Consider the following 16,338-nt stretch of genomic DNA (forward strand, 5'->3'; position numbering starts at 1 on the left):
TGCATTTTGTTCCTTCTCTTTGTCATTTTGTATACCTGTCTTCTGACCTTTGGTGTAGAGCTTAGATAGAGTTATTACCTTAGCACCAGGTCCGGATCTATGAAGTTCGGATTTCTCCAGGTGGGTGTTGTTTGGATCTGGCTGCTGTGCTCCACTTCTTTCTGCTGCAGGCGTTAGAGTTGAACCCTTTCTGTCTCTCTGGCAAGATGTTCTGCTCCTGAATCAGCTGAGTGGGCCTTGCCTCTAGCCTCTTTGCAGGGAGTTCTGCTGAAGAGTTCCATGCTGGGCATGCCCTCTGGGTCTATTCAGGATCCCACGGCCTCGGTCATCTCACTCACAGTATCTGCGCTCCTGGTCTATTCAGGATCCAGAGGGTCCCAGGTGTCTCACTCGCCGGGCCTGCATTCTGGGTTTGTTCAGAATCCTGCAGCCCGGGTGGTCTCTCTCACTCACGGGGCCTGCGCTCTGGGTCTGCTCAAGATCCCGCGGCCCGAGTCGTCTCACTTGCCGGGCCTGCGCTCTGGGTCTATTCAGGATCCGGAGGCCCCCAGTTGTCTCACTCACTCGCCGGGCCTGCGCTCTGGGTCTATTCAGGATCCGGAGGACCCCGGGTCGTCTCCTAGAAAAAGATTTTTGAGAAGTTGGAAAGATCATATAGAATGGACTCTAGATATTGTTTTGGGGGACCATAAAAATCTAAAATAAATTGCTAAGTTTGACTTTTTTAATCTTTTAAAGTTTGACTCTTGACTCACTTACTGTATGACGTTTTGTGAATATCCTGTAACATGTGCAGTGTGATTTATGCAATCAAAAAATGTGATTTTATTAAAACTACTTTAGCCACAAAAAATAAAATAAAATTAATCTAAAAATAAATCATTATTAATTTCTTCCTTCAATTTCCTACAAGTTCATTGTTCTTTTTCTAGCTATTTTACTTAAAACCTCAATTTATTTATTTATTGTATTTAGTACAAGGTCTACAGGGTCTCACTACACAGATTGGACTTGTAGTGATTCTCCTGTTTTCAGCCTCCCAAGTGCTGGGATTACAGGTGGGAGCCACCACGCAGTCTCAGCTCACCCCAGGGTGGGGCCAGCACAACTTGTGGTGCCAGGGAGCCAATCCTGGCCCCTGCACTCTGCCCAAGCTGGCGCTTTAGTATGCTGAGTTATCTGGCTGGCCCAGTTTTTAAAAAACAATTGACAAATAATAAACACAAATTTTCTTTTGCTTTGTGAATTGCTTTGGTTTTGGTTTTTTGAGACAAAGTCTTTCTATTTGATTGAGGCTGGCCTTGAACTCACTATGTAGCCTCAGCCTCCCAAGTGCTAGGATTACAGGCATGTAAAACTATGTCTAGCACATACCTTTACTTTTAAACCTTCCTTGTTTCATTCAGTTACATCATCCATACTTTATACTTGTCTATGTTATTTCATTGTCACAATGACATTAATTACTCATGTCAAAGGGCCGGCCGAATAACTCAGCAGATTAAAGCGCCTGCCAGCAGGCACAGGGCCCGGAGTTCAATCTTTGGCCCTGCCGTGCCAGCCCCGCCCCCGCGGCACGCTGAGATGGTGAATGAGACTGGGCGTGGTGGTGCGTGCCTGTAATCCCAGCTCTTGGGAGGCTATAAACAGGTGGATCACTACAAGTCCAATCTGGTAGTGAGACCCTGGATATCCCGTAGACCCTTCCCTAATGAAAATGAAAAAAAAATTTAAAAATTGCTCATGTCAAAAATAGAGAGAAATTACACAAAATAAACATTACAAAAATCAAACTAGCTGAGCCAGATCTAGAGTGAAGTGAGACATACTGGAAGTGGGTACAGAAATTTAGTAGGCTGCCAAAAAAATCAGTAATGAAGAGAAGTAATACTTTCATGAAATAGTTTAGAATATTAAATTGAAAAACAATAGCCTGCACACTAACCACCTACTTTTATAAGTGAAGTTTTATTTCACCATTTGATGCAATATTAGGGCTAAGACAAAGCAGTAAGACAAGGTAAAACATTTTATTATTGATGTCTGATAGTTGTACATACTTATGCAATGCAGTCTGATATTTTAATGCATACATAGAATGCATTACTGCACAAAACAACATAACTAGCATTTCCATCTCATTATTTCTGTTCAGCATCTTCAAACTCCTCACTTCCATTCTTCATAAAATTTGTAACAGTTGTGAACCCTATCCCCTCATACACACCATGCTTTAAAACACTAGAACTTATTCTAAATACTAATATCCATTAGCCAACCTCCCACCACTCTCCTTTATGTCCACATTTCCCAGTATTTCTGCATAGCAAAAGCAAATAAAATAGTAAAAAATCCTATGGCATGAGTGAATATATTTGTAAACTATTCATCTAACAAAGGGTTAATATCTAGAATTAATATCTGATTTTCAAAAAACTTGATAACAAAATCCCAAATAATCATTAAAGTTGGACAAATGATATGAGTAGATATTTTTCAAAAGAGGAAATTCAAATGGCCAATAATTTTTTAAAAATACTAAATATCATGAGTCATCAGGGAAATGCAAGTCAAAATCACAATAAGGGAACATCTGCTCCCCTTAGAATGGCCTTTATAAAAATAAAACAAAAGCTGGAAACTATGTGAAGGAAATGAATTCTTCAGAACTATTAGAAATGCAAATTAGGGCCAGAGATATGGCTCAGTAGAATAAGCACTTGCCTGGCAAGTGCAAGCACCTGAGTTCAATCCTCAGTTCCACCAAAAAAAGAAAGAAGAAAGAAAGAAAGAAAGAAAGAAAGAAAGAAAGAAAGAAAGAAAGAAAGAAAGAAAGAAAGAAAAATTAATGTAGCCAACATGGAGAATAGTATGGAGGACTTGAAAAGGGTGAAAATAGATCTACCGTATAACCTCAGCCACCCTACATCTGTGCAGATATTCAAAGGAAATTAAATCAGCATATCAGAGAGACAAGTATACCCATGTTTATTGCTATACTATTCATAATAGTAAAGACAGGGAAGCAACCAAGATGCCCACCAATGGGTGAAGGAATAAGGAAAATGTAGTACATATACAATGCAATATTGCTCACAGAAAATAATGTCTATCATTTACAAAAAAATGAATGGAACAGAAGGACACTAAGTGAAAATCAGATGCAGAAAAATACCAACTATCTCCTCATATATGGAATCTTTACATAATTAGATCCAGTCTTCTAAAACTTTTAGTATTTTTAGTCATAATTTATTTTGAGGGGTTAATTTTGAGTTTTTTAAATATTGCATTAAAATTTTATTTTAAACCCAGGAGTGCTATTACATTCCAGAAATCCCAGCACTTGGGAAGCAGCCTGGACTACATAGTGACTGTAAGGCCAGTCTGCATTACGTAGTAAGACCTCCCCTAAAAAAAATAAAATATTATTTTGATCACTAAAATTTTGTACTTGAAATAAGTACCTAATTTATATCATTTTCACTTTGGTCTTGTATCTGACTCTTAAAAGTGGTCCAGATTTTTCTCTTTTTATTTATGGTTTTCTACATTTCCCAGATTATATACGATAAGTATGGATTCATTTGATAGTTGGAAGAAATAAATGTAGAAGGAAATCAAGACCCACTCAAGGATGTTTCTTATGGTTTCATTATAGGGTTTTCAGGAAACAAAAACTGCTGATAGCCCTGAAGTTTCAAATTACCTGAATCACCTAATAATCTGAAAGAGGAAATACATTGTTATTCAGTATGGGTTGTTGCCAATTTTACCCAGTGTGGGTCTTCTGTTTTCAGTCAGTCCATTCAGCCACAACCCTTTCCTAGAACCGTGCTAATCCAATTTGTAAACTAACCCAGTTATCTCTCACCCATAATTCCTACATCAAGCCACCTCTGACAAGCCTCATCTAGGAGCACATGAGGCCTTGGAGGGGACATTGTATCAGTCAGTGGCTACTAGAGAAACAGATAACTCAGAATATGTACAAATGTATAGGAATTTACAAGATTGGCTTGCCATGGCTACACACAGGGTTGGATGAGGAATTGTGCAGAAGATCTGTCTGCACACTGGAGACTGCAAGATTCAGTTGAAGGTCTGGAGCTCACCATAGAGTCCTGTATGAGTTTGCATCAGGAGGCCAATGGATATGCAACTGAAGGTTGAAGACTCTATACCAGAAGGCTGAAGGCTTTGTGCCAGAAGCCACAGTCTGCACTGGAAACCAGGAGATGATATCCAAGATGAAAGTGAAGACTGGAGCCTAGCCAAAGAAACAGAAGCGGATCTGTCCTTAATTTCCTCTTTATACCATCCAGCCAACAAGCCACCCTAAGATGAGTCTTCTACACTCTGGGTCATGGAATTCCTGAGTGAATTTTGTTAAGCTTCTCTTTATCAAATTGACACAATCAACCATCACAATCTACCCCTTGTCAATTTGACAACCAAACATATTTCTTGAAGCCAGTCTCCAGATACAAAGACAAGCGCATAGTAACACCTAACATGTTATAACTATCCTGTGTAAAACAGGAACACATTAATTCCTTCTGAATAATAGAAGGTAAATTTTCTTTAGGTATTGTTCACTCTTTTCATAATTTAAACATTATAAACCTAAGTTTAACAATCCTTAAGGATCTACATTACATTAGAATCAAATGAGGAGAGAAATGGTACAATTACTATCCTCGTTTCTATAGGTTATCATGGGGTCATAGCTATTATTTGGAACTATTTTCTACCGTCCAACAGAAAAGTATAACCACGAGGTATAAAAAGTAAAGCCATACTAATATGCTGAGCTGTAAAAGGCTCAAGTCAACAACTTCTGACATTGCCAGTTCCATGGATAGCCCACTACTATTATGGACTACTGGACTATATTGGATTATTTTGCTGAATTCACATACCTACAAGATTTAAATGGCAATGGAATACCCATCCCTGACAAAATTAAACAAAAAAGGGGGGATATAAATGAAGGTCCATTTTGTAGTTAAAAAGGAATATATATCTGTATATACAAAATAGGATGGATATACAGCTACTTTCTCTTAGCTCAATGAGAAGAAGGATTTATATTAATAGTGTTTAGACAAGATACCATGTCTGCATCTTGTATTGTGAATAACTGCTATGAAGACAACAATTATACAGTGTATTAAATATTGTAACTGTCCTACTAACCTGTTTTGAAACTGTCTCATTGCTATTTTTTTCAATAAAATTAATAAAATTAGAACTACCTTCTATTACCCATTTTGTACTCCCTTGGCCTTCAGCAAGCACCACAGTAGGTCTTGGTTCTTTTCCTGGTGGAGTGAGCCACACCTTCATTCCTGAAGTCTCTGGGGTATTTGTCATTCTGCCTGGATTAGGTTGCTGTAGCTTCCCATTGATTTAGTAACAGGGCATAGTAATACTAGGAGGAGCCTTGAGGGATCTCCTGCATTTCATGTGTATTCTACCTTTCCTCCACTGTGGAATAGTATTCCAATTTTTCTTCAATAGTCTGAATCATTCACCCTCACAACACTGTGACTCCCTTTTTTGCTTGTTTTCTCAGAGGAATGAGGGAGCCTAAATGTTCAGAAGGAAGTTTTGGCTTCCACTTTAGTGGTTTCATCTCTGTGCTTCATGATACAATCCTTCCTCCATCTGGTACTAAAACTTTGAAGCCAACAGAGCAGAAGGTCATGGGAACAGGAACAAAAGTTTTGCTCTTGGATTACTGAGGGTAACGGTGAGTGGTACCATTCCCACTTCCATCCCTTGATTCCTGGACTCATGGATCCTGGCTATAGAAGACACAGTAGCATATAGTGGATGCTGATTCAAAGCATAAAATATATAGCTTTCTGAAGAACTTTGCCCCAGCTCTGTAAGTTACTGCCACCTAGTAAGCACTGTAACTGTGTCTTCAAAAATCATTCCACCTTTCTATTAATCCAGCTACGTCTGGACAGTGAGGAACATGGTAAGGTTAATGAATTCCATATACATGAGCCCATTGCCTTACTTCTTTGGCCATAAAAATGTGTTCCTCGGTCAGAAGCAATACTATGCAGAATTCCATGACAGTGGATAAGACATTGTGTGAGTGCACAGATGGTAGTTTTGGCAGAAGCATTATGTGCAGAAAAGGAAAATTCATATCCAGAATAAATGTCTATGATAGTGAGGACAAAACTCAGTTCCTTCCATGATGAAAGTAGTCCAATATAGTTAAACTGTCACCACATCACAGGTTAATTATTATGGTTTGTGTCTGGCTGTCCACCCAAAGCCCCATACAGTCATGGGGTGCCTTCTGGAGCTTGTGATTGACTATTGTCGGTGTGGATGCTGCACTTGCCCTGGGGCAGGTAGTTTGAATTACAATGTAAGGAGGGGAGAGAGGCTACCTAGCTGCCTGAGCTGCTGTCACTTCCTTTGCTCTCTGCTCTTTGGCACCACCATGAAAGGTTGCTCTCTGCTGTGTGCCACTCTGCCATTGGAACCAGCTAAGTATGAACTGAAACCTCCAGTAACTGTGAGCTAAATAAACCTTGCCTTTCTTCATTTTGAGTGTTGTGTATTTGTTTCAGCAATGAAAGAAGAGTAACTGAGACATTGATTATCGATTATCTCAGGGGAAAAATGCCATATTGGGGACTCAGTGTTGGTCTCTACTGATAGTGTATTGGAAATCCAGCAGTGGCCATAGCCAGTTCAGCCTTGGTGAGTGAGAGTTCATGTTGCTGAGCCTGTGCATAGCCTTCATTTCTGCCACCATGGCCCCTCTGTTCATGGGCCCATACATCAATGACAGGAGTAGCTGAATAAGGAGGATGATCTCTATCTACAGAATGAGTCATCTTGGTCTGGCCAGATAGCTCAGAGGACTAAAGTGCCTACTTAGACAAAGTGCAAGGACTGAGGTTCAATCACTGGCACCACAAGCCACGCTGGCCTGGACCCTGTGGTGCACTAAGATAGTAATTCAGACTGGGCGTGGTGGTCCAAGCCTGTAATCCCAGCACTTGAGAGGCTGAAAACAGGAAGATCACTATGAGTCTGATCTGTGTAGTGAGACCCTGTAGACCCTGTACTAAACACATTTTTTAAAAAAGAATGGATCATCTTATCTACTCTGATTGTTGTAGTCCTCTTCTGCTAAGGTCAACTTTGGTCTCCAGTATGCAAATGGACCCTCTGAACTCTTCTTCATCCAACTCTGTGGGTGCTCATTGTAAGCTAATATTGTAAGTCTGTATATTTTTATAAATCTGGTGTTATTTCTGTTTCTATAGTAACCACTGATTGATACAGTGGTTGGTACCAAGAGTGGGGCTCCTCTGAAGAAACACTTCTTTTCTCCATTATACCATCCAGGCAACAAGCTGCCCTAGGATAGAGAGACACTAGGGTTTGTATTTGCTGAGACAATTTAGTTGAGCTTCATTTACTCTATCAACCATCACAGACATACAAGCCATAACATATATCTCTGAATAACTGTAAAAGAAATACATTTGGGGGCTGGTGAGATGGCTCAGTGGTCTAAAGCACCTACTTAGAACAAGCTTAGCTAAAGCCCAGAGACCGCGGTTCAATCCCCCAGCACCACATGCCAGCCAGCCCCGCCCCCTGGTGGGCTGAGCTGGCCACACACACACATACACACACACACACACACACACACACACACACGCATAAATAAATAAATTAAAAAAAAAAAGAAATCCATTTGGACCTGCTTCACTTTTTCCACAGTACTTTGCTTTCAACACCAAAGCAACAAGCCTCAGTAAGCCTTTCAGCTTGAGTGACTATTTAGTGCTATTTTATAATTTAAAGATTCATATAGCATGTGAATACCTTTCTCAAGAAGAGAACCTTGAATCTTCACTCACATGCTTTCTGCTGTATCAGATATTTCACTCAGTGTCTCAAGAGCTGTCTGGAGGAGGGGTACAGGGGGAAAAACAATGTTTTCTATACTGCAAATTGGCATTATTTTATTTGAAAAAATTTGTTGTTTAAAATATATATCTGAAGCCACCTCTAGGGGATATTTTTCAATTAACAACAATCACACCTCAGATAAACCTCTTTGGCTATGATACTGCCACTGAACAAAGCTGTATTATGCTGTGGTGCCTCATGATTCTAATGTTAAATAGGCTCTTATATTCTGTCCAAAGTTGTATCATTTGCCTTCCTATCCACTAGGTTTGTTACTTCCCCCAGGCTCTATGTGTGGATAGAAAACAAAGTCAGTAATTGTGGACTTTAGAACCTTTTGCAGAAAACCATAAGGATGACTCCAGATATAGCAGTCTGTCTGTCTGTCTGTCTGTCTGTCTGTCTGTCTGTCTGCCTGCCTGCCTGCCTGCCTGTCTCTCTCTCTCTCTCTCACACACACACACACACACACACACACTCACTCTCTGTCTCTCTGTCTCTCTGTCTCTCTCTCTCTCTCTGTCACTGTCTCAGTCTCTCTCTCTCTCTGTGTCTCTCCTTCTGTCTCTGTCTCTCTTTGTGTGTCTCCCTGTCTCTGTCTCTCTCTTTGTCCCTGTCTTGGCATCTATTTCTCTTTGTTCTCTCTCACTTGTCTCTTTGTCTGTCTCTGTCTCTGTCTCTCTGTCTCTTTGTCTCTATGTGTGTCTCGCTATCTCTTTGTCTCAGTCTCTCTCTGTTTCTGTCTGTCTCTCTCTCCCCCACATCTCCCTTTCTCCCTTGTACCTACCTCTCTCCCTCCCTCCCCTCAATGGTCTCTTTTAATCTCTCTCCATACCATGACTTGTGTACCATTGAAGACTACAGTCAACATAGTCCACATAACAACCTCTAAATGTGTTCCATTAACTCAATGCCGAGGTTTTTGAATACCTGTTGAGATAGAGAAAAACCCATCAACCTTGGAGAACTAAAATAGAATATGAAGAGGTGTTTAGGGTTTTGGTCATATAGGGTGTTCTTGCACCACTGCCACCATCTTCCCTTATACAATCCTGCAAGGGTCCCTAGATAAGTGGATGGACAGTTTGGGAACTAGACAGCATGCAGATTCTTCCTTGGGCTACCACCTGCCAGCTCCAAAACAGTTGTCAAGGAGGATGGCTCCCCCACAATCTGTTAAAGCATTTCTGCACCATCAAAGTTAATCTCAAAAAAGAAGTCTTAAGTAGTGTGAATCTTAAAATCCAGGAGATCTTCAAAAATCTTGGGTTCCCCAAATTGGAGATCTTAGGGGGACTGCTGATGTTTGCAATAGACCACAGTGTTAAAAATGAATCAAAGACAGCTGCTTAGGATGGCAGATCATTCTAATTCTAGTTCTTGTTTGGAAAGGGCAGTCCCGATATCTCAGCTAGGAGACGTAGCTTCCTGTCCATGGCTCTGAAAGATCTGTGAAATTTCCCCCTCGAGAAGTGGACATACATGCACATTCTTTCACTTTTACATTCTGGCCTAAATTTCAAGATCTGGACAAATACCAGGACCACTTAGCCAAGATAATCCAATTAGCAGCCCCACATCAGCAAGCAGCAAATCCAGGCTATGATTAACCATCAGGCTTCTACTTGCTATCACAGATTTATTTACCTTTCCTGAAGTAAAGTGAAGTCAAGTCGAAAATGAATCCACAGGACCTTTGATGAAAAATGCCCACACAGCTTCCTAAATAGAGATCCTCCTGCTCAGACCACACAATCAGGAATCAAGCAAAGATTCATATCTGACAAATTTTCTCTCCAACACCTATAGTAGTCAGTCTTGCATTAATCAGACAAAAACTCATTTCTCAAATTCCATTATAAATAACTCCTAGCATAAAGGAATATTCTGCAGGACCAAATAGGTGCTATTTTCACATTTCTATGGAAGCATCACTTGGCTTTTCAGCTTTTGAAAAATCCCATACAATAGAATTGGCACTTTCTCTAGTTTCAGCTTCTAATTAGTTCTCTAAAGAAAATGGCAGTTACTCTTCTAGTAAACAAGGATCTAATCTAAGTTTCTGTTGCATCATAGAGAGGCAACATCCTTTCAATTTCCTTCATAATTCTTCACTTCAGATATCAGTGATATATCCAAACACCACTCCAGAAGAAATGAATCCTAAAATGCCTCCTGTTTCTCTCCATGTGATGCCCTGCACCACAAGACATGGCTTCTTGATGTTGAACCAGAACTCTGAGCATGACAGTAACATTACAATCTCTTATGGCTTATGTCTAGATGTCTTCCAAAACTTCATGAAGTCATAAGGAAGCACTTTTCAGAGGTAGCTGGATCTAGAGTGTGTGGTGCCAGGACTATGGGTATTCAATTTTTAATCAGTCCACTGATTGGTAGACACAGTTCTGGCTAGGATTAAGAGCATAACTGCTATACCAGCCCTAGAGTGGGTAACCTGCATAAGATATGAAGCACAGAAAGAGGGCCAATATGCCTTTGTCTCTCTGCTTGCCATGGACTTTCTCCTCTGTGATATCCCTCTGTCATACTGCTCTGCCTTGGAGCCAGCCAAAAATGGATTGAAATCACTACAAACTATAACCACAATCACCTTTTTCTCCTTTATTTTTTATTTTATTGAGAAACAAATATCAATGAGACAGTTTTAAAACTGATCAATAGGACAGTTTCAATAATTAATACATTATACATTGCTATTTTCTTAGTGGTTATCCATAGTACAAGATGCAGACAGGATATCCTGTCCAAACACTATTAGTACAAATCTTTCTTCTCATTGAATTAAGTGAAAGTAGCTGAGTAGCTGTATATCTATCTTAACTATTCTGTATATACAGATACAAAATGGTCCTTCCTTTGTATCCCCTTTTTTTCTTTAGTCCTGTCAGAGATGACTATTCCATTGGAATCTAGATACTATAGGTGTGTTAATTCAGCAGAACAATCCAACACAGTCCAGCAGTCCACAGTAGTAGTGGGTTATCCGCAGAAGTTGTTTACTAGAGCCTTTCAGAGCTCCGCATATTAATATGGCTTTACTTTATATACCTCATTTTTATACTTTTCTGCTGGATGGTTAAGACCAAGATAAAGCAAGATCTATATAACAAGAAATGTAACTTTTGTATCTGACAAGGTCAGTCAAGTACCCTCAGAATTTATCCTGTAACCTTGTACCACAGTATGCAGATCCTTTGTCAAGTGTTTGGAATTTTTTCTCAACAATGATAAAAGTAACTAAAACACTATCTACACTTCCATGTGAAAAATTGAGGCCTACAGCTATTATGTGACTACCACTGATGCCTCAAACTACAGAAATTTAATAAAACATGATTACACAAATATATGAGGCTCAAAGTGCTGTCTGGATTGCTGCTGCTTGTTATGGTAAACATAAAGATAGTATCTTCAAGACTAGGCAAACCTGTGAGCGTGCCTTCTGTCACATGCCTTCTGCCATACATGGATAAAGCAACTAACTGCTGGTGTTCACAAAATGAATTCCAAAAATCTACCTACAACCAGAAAACACATAAGAACGATTCAGGGAGTCAACACTTACATTAAGAAAATTGGCTACAACATTGTGGCCCTAGCCTTTCAAGGTCAGTGAGGTCTCAGGACATAAGACAACCTGTACTATAACTTCCTGTAACTCAGTGATGTCCCAAATTTTCTGATCAAGGAGATTATTAGGCCACAAAGGAAAGTGATTGATGACATGGAGGGTGCCTAAGGAGAGTCACAGGAAGAGAAAACATTCTCTCTGGCTTTCAGAGAGCAAATTGGTCGAGCAATGTCTGTGACTCATCCACATGGCTGACACTGACAAAGGATCTACAAACTGCTGTACAGGGTTTCAGGATAAATCCTCAGGGGATTTGACTGACCTTGTCAGATACAAAAGTTACATTTCTTGTTATATAGGTCTTGCTTTATCTTGGTCTTAACCATCCAGCAGAAAAGTATAATAGTGAGGTATGAAAAGTAAAGCCATATTAATAGGCTGAGCTGTAAAGGGCTCAAGTCAACAACTTCTGACAGTGCCAGTAGTGCAGATAACCCACTACTATTATGGACTAGTGGCCTATATTGGATTATTTTGCTGAATTCATATACCTTCAATATTTAAATGGTCAAAAAAAGAAACAGAAGCAACTGGAACTGGAGTAGGAACTGTTACCTGGGCAACTAAAAAACTGAAGTATTAAAAAAATTTAAATGGCAATGGAATACCCATCTCTGACAAAACTAAACAAAAAAACAGGGATACAAATGAAGGACCATTTTGTATCTGTATATAAAAAATAGTTAGGATAGATATATAGCTACTTTCTCTTAATTCAATAAGAAGAAAGATTTGTACTAATAGTGTTTGGACAGGATATCATGTCTACATCTTTTACTATGAATAGCCACTACAAAGACAACAATATGCAATGTATTAATTATTGAAACTGTCCTACTAATCAGTTTTGTTTTTTAAAATAATTTTATTGAGAAGCAAATAGCAATGAGATAGTTTCAAAACCGATTAGCAGAACAGTTTCAATAATTAATACATTGCATATTGTTGTCTTAGTGGTTATTCATTGTACAAGATGCAGACATGATATCCTGTCCACAAACACTATTAGTACAAATCTTTCTATTCATTGAATTAAGAGAATGTAGCTCTATATCTATCCTAACTATTTTGTATATACAGATACAAAATGGTTGTTCCAAAAAAGAAAAAACCCTCAAAACATTTGTTCATTTGTATCCCTTTTTTTGTTTAGTTTTGTCAGAGATGGGAATTCCATTGTGATTTAAATATCTAATCGGTTTTGAAACTGTCTCATTGCTATTTGTTTCTCAATAAAATTTTAAAAAAGAAAATTGGCTACAACCCAACACAGTACCATTTCTGCCAACTTCTGTTTAGAATGGTGACAACATGCGAGAGCCACATGGTAACATGTGCTGGTTCACAAAATAGAGTGTTTCCCATAAAGATGGTAATGCCAGTGGAATTGCACTGCTTGAAGCTTTGGATTACATACTATGTCCAACTGTGCAAGTGGTAAGCCCTTATACATGCCCCTTTAGAATGTCTCCGAAATTGCTAGTAATGGCATTATCCCTGTGGGCTGAGTAGAGACACGTGTTCTCAAACCTGACATGGAAATCACCTTTGCTCCACAAAATGGCACAAATCCTCCTTGAAGCTCTGAGTGAAATCCTCCCTGAAGCTCTGAGTGAAAGTGTTCATGGGGACAATGTGGACTTCATTTTAGTCATATTAGTAACATGACTATCAAAGATGTTCACTGTCATGTCAGTGCTGGTGACGTGACAACTAAAGTTGACCCACTAAAGAGATGCAGCTGCTTTCACTGCTGAAGAGATTACCTTGAACCATCCACAAAATATGAGTGATTTCTCTGTCCCTGTACTGGTTTGTCACACAGTGTATATTGCTTATATGCTTGTGAGCTGAAAAGCTTCATCACCATTTTGTTAAGAAGATAGAAAATGACCCTAAATTCCTGAAATCTGCTGATGATTTCATTGTTACTATGATTCCTGGCAAGCCTATGTGTATTTAGAGCTTGTCTGACTATCCTCCTCTGTTTTGCCTTGCTATTTGTGATATGAGACACTTGTTGTGCCAGTTATCAAAAAAGTGAACAAGAGAGCTATTGGAGCTGACAAGGCCACCAAATCTTCCCAGGAAGTTCAGGTGTTATGGTTTGTGTCTAGTTGTCCCCCAAAAGCCTCATGCAGTCATGGGGGTGGGTTTCTAGAGTTTGTGATCAATTGACGATACAGTTCTGGGATTATGGGTGTGAGTTCTGCTGGGACTATGTGTATGAGTGCTACAACCAGCCTCGGACAGATAGCCTAAATACAGTATAAGGAAGGGAGTGACGCTGGCCTCTGTCCCTGCTGCCACTGCTCCCTCCTTTTTGATCTTGATGTGCTGTTTTCTGCTGCCATGAACTGTTACTTCTGCTATGTGCAACTCTGCCTTGGAGCCAGCTGAGTATGGACTCAAACCTCCTCAAACTCTGAACTAAATAAACCTTTTCTTTCTCAATTTTGGGCATCAGGTGTTTTGTCCCAGCAAGGAGTGAAAAGTAACTAAGACAGAAAGTGTGGTGGATTGACAACCATCACTCAACTTCTAACACCCAACTGAACTGAACCAGCATGCTGCTTGGTGTGGGAGGCCCACCTGAGGATCATTCCTGGTAGCATAAGAGGCAGAGCTGGAGAAGAAGAAAAAAAGCTGCTGAAAGCTGTTGGAGTTGTTGGTTTTCCTGGGGCTGTTTTTGGTTCTCTTGGAGAAATTTGTCATGCTGGCTTTCCTAATTAACTCAGCTGTTCTCATCACTGAGGGAGCTCAGAACCTTACTGTCACTAGGAATGGCTAAGGTTCATTTTGGGGGAGCTCTGATCCTTGCTTTGAGCGTCACTTTCTGACTCTGGAGGGGAACATGATGTACTCCTCACTATCCTGGACAAGCTTGTCGTGTTGGATTACCCATTAGGAGCTCATCTGTTCTCATCATTGGAGGAGTTCAGGACCTCACTGTTGCTGAAGATGACTGTGGTTCTTTTTGAGGGAGCTCTGGTTATTATTTTAAGTGTTCTTTCCTGTTTCTGGTGCAGATCCCTCAGTCTGCTTGCACAGATCTTTTGTTCTGCTGGCACAGACTTTCTAGCTTCCACCACTGACTTTTTGGGTCTTATCAGCACAGATTTGTGAAACAAGCCTGTGTGAGACATTGCTATAGGTTCTTGGCTTCCAACTGGACTCATGCAGGACCTTGCCATGTGATCTAGGCCTTCAGCTGGATTCTTTGGTTTTTAGCTTGTGGACAGACTTCTTTCACTCTTTCTGTATATTACTCTCTGGGTGACTATTATAAAATAATTATATAAACTATGTGTCCTGTATTAAATTGTTCCCCCTTGCAAACCTCAAACACAACAGAAGGCTAAATGAATATTACCCAAGTTTTGTAAGCACATCTTTGTCAGTGGAGGAAGAACAATCTTGGGAATCCTTGTCTCTATTGGCCACTTGAATTTCTTAGTGAAAGACAAGTTAATTAAAACAATGCATCATAAAAATCTTTAGAAGGAAATCAGGCTGCTTGGTGGAGTGACTACTTGTGTGCATGTAAAGCTTTAAGTGATTGATTTTAAAAATCAGTACTTTTAATGGAAACAGCTTTACTACAAGATCTGTTACAGAATTTTGCAACCCATTAAAATAAAGTTGAGCTTCTGGGAAGATAGTGGAGTGGTGAGCAGCAAAGTAAAAGCCTCTCTGAGAGTTGGTGTCCAGACACTGAAATATGGAAATGTGAAGAAGAGAAGAAAGAAGGAAGTAGCTCCCCAAGACCCAGGAAGGATCTGAAGCAAAAATTTAAGCCCATGGGGAAATTGAAGAGAAAAATTGCAATGTAAAAGAGGTGGCAGGCAACACTTTCTCCTTGGGCCCAGACTCACTGCATGGAAGAGGTGGCTTGAATCTGCAGAGGCAAGGTAAGTACCAGCAACCTCAGAGTCCTCCACAGAAAAACATAGCATTGGCATAGAGAAATGGACACAGTGGACTACAGTGGCTGGTAAGTTATCTAGATTCATATATCCCACAGGAGAGGATGATTGGTGGGGCCCATATTGGAGAGGAGTCCACTGAGGTTGGAGCTCAGAGCAACTGCTGGTTCCACCTAGGGACTCCTAGCCAAATTCAAGCCTGCAGGAGATGCCTGCACAGCTTCAGCTTGAATGGGTCTGGTTAGAGCTGCCTGGCCAGAAGCCAGTCTGAACTTCAGCAGAAATAAAGATACACACTCACTGGGATTATGCACTGCCCCTTGCATAAAGTTACTTATGGCTTTCTGGGAATCAATCAATCAATCAATCAATCAATCATGCATCTGGACTCTACCTACATTGTCTACTAGTGACAGCAGAGACAAACACTGAATTAGACAGGGTTTTCTCTCTTTTATTTTCTTTGTTTCTTTTTTTGTTTCTTTTTCTTCATTGTTTGTTCTTATTTTATATGAGTGTGAACATGGTTTCTAATTGTTTGTTTCTGTTCTTCTGTTCCCTTCTTCCTTTTATTTTTTCCTTCTTTCCATCTTGTCTTCACCAGTTTCCCAAAGTTTGTATGATCCTCCTTTATCCTCCAGACTTGATTTTAATCTGTTTACACTTGCTGTATTTCTTGACTCCCCCTAACCTCTTTTAAATTTTCTCCCCTCAGGGTAAAATTTCCATATCAATGCCTTATTTACTGCATAAAATTTTCTAGTTTGTTGTAGAATTTATTTTATTTTATTTTATTTT

At 39.8% G+C, this 16,338-nt stretch overlaps 1 non-coding gene and 1 pseudogene across 1 annotated transcript; both read right to left on the reverse strand.

The window, feature by feature from the left end:
* The window catches only part of LOC105743828, a 47,614-nt pseudogene extending 42,238 nt beyond the window's left edge, over positions 1-5,376 (reverse strand).
* A 2,621-nt stretch (positions 5,377-7,997) lies between these two features.
* On the reverse strand, positions 7,998-8,137 carry LOC111813213. Its single transcript, XR_002818532.1, has one exon. It is a non-coding gene; the product is annotated as a U4 spliceosomal RNA (small nuclear RNA).
* Between the last annotated feature and the right edge of the window lie 8,201 nt (positions 8,138-16,338).

The sequence above is a fragment of the Octodon degus genome, unplaced genomic scaffold (genome assembly GCF_000260255.1).
Source record: "Octodon degus isolate 3935 unplaced genomic scaffold, OctDeg1.0 scaffold00171, whole genome shotgun sequence".
Lineage (NCBI taxonomy): Eukaryota > Metazoa > Chordata > Mammalia > Rodentia > Octodontidae > Octodon > Octodon degus.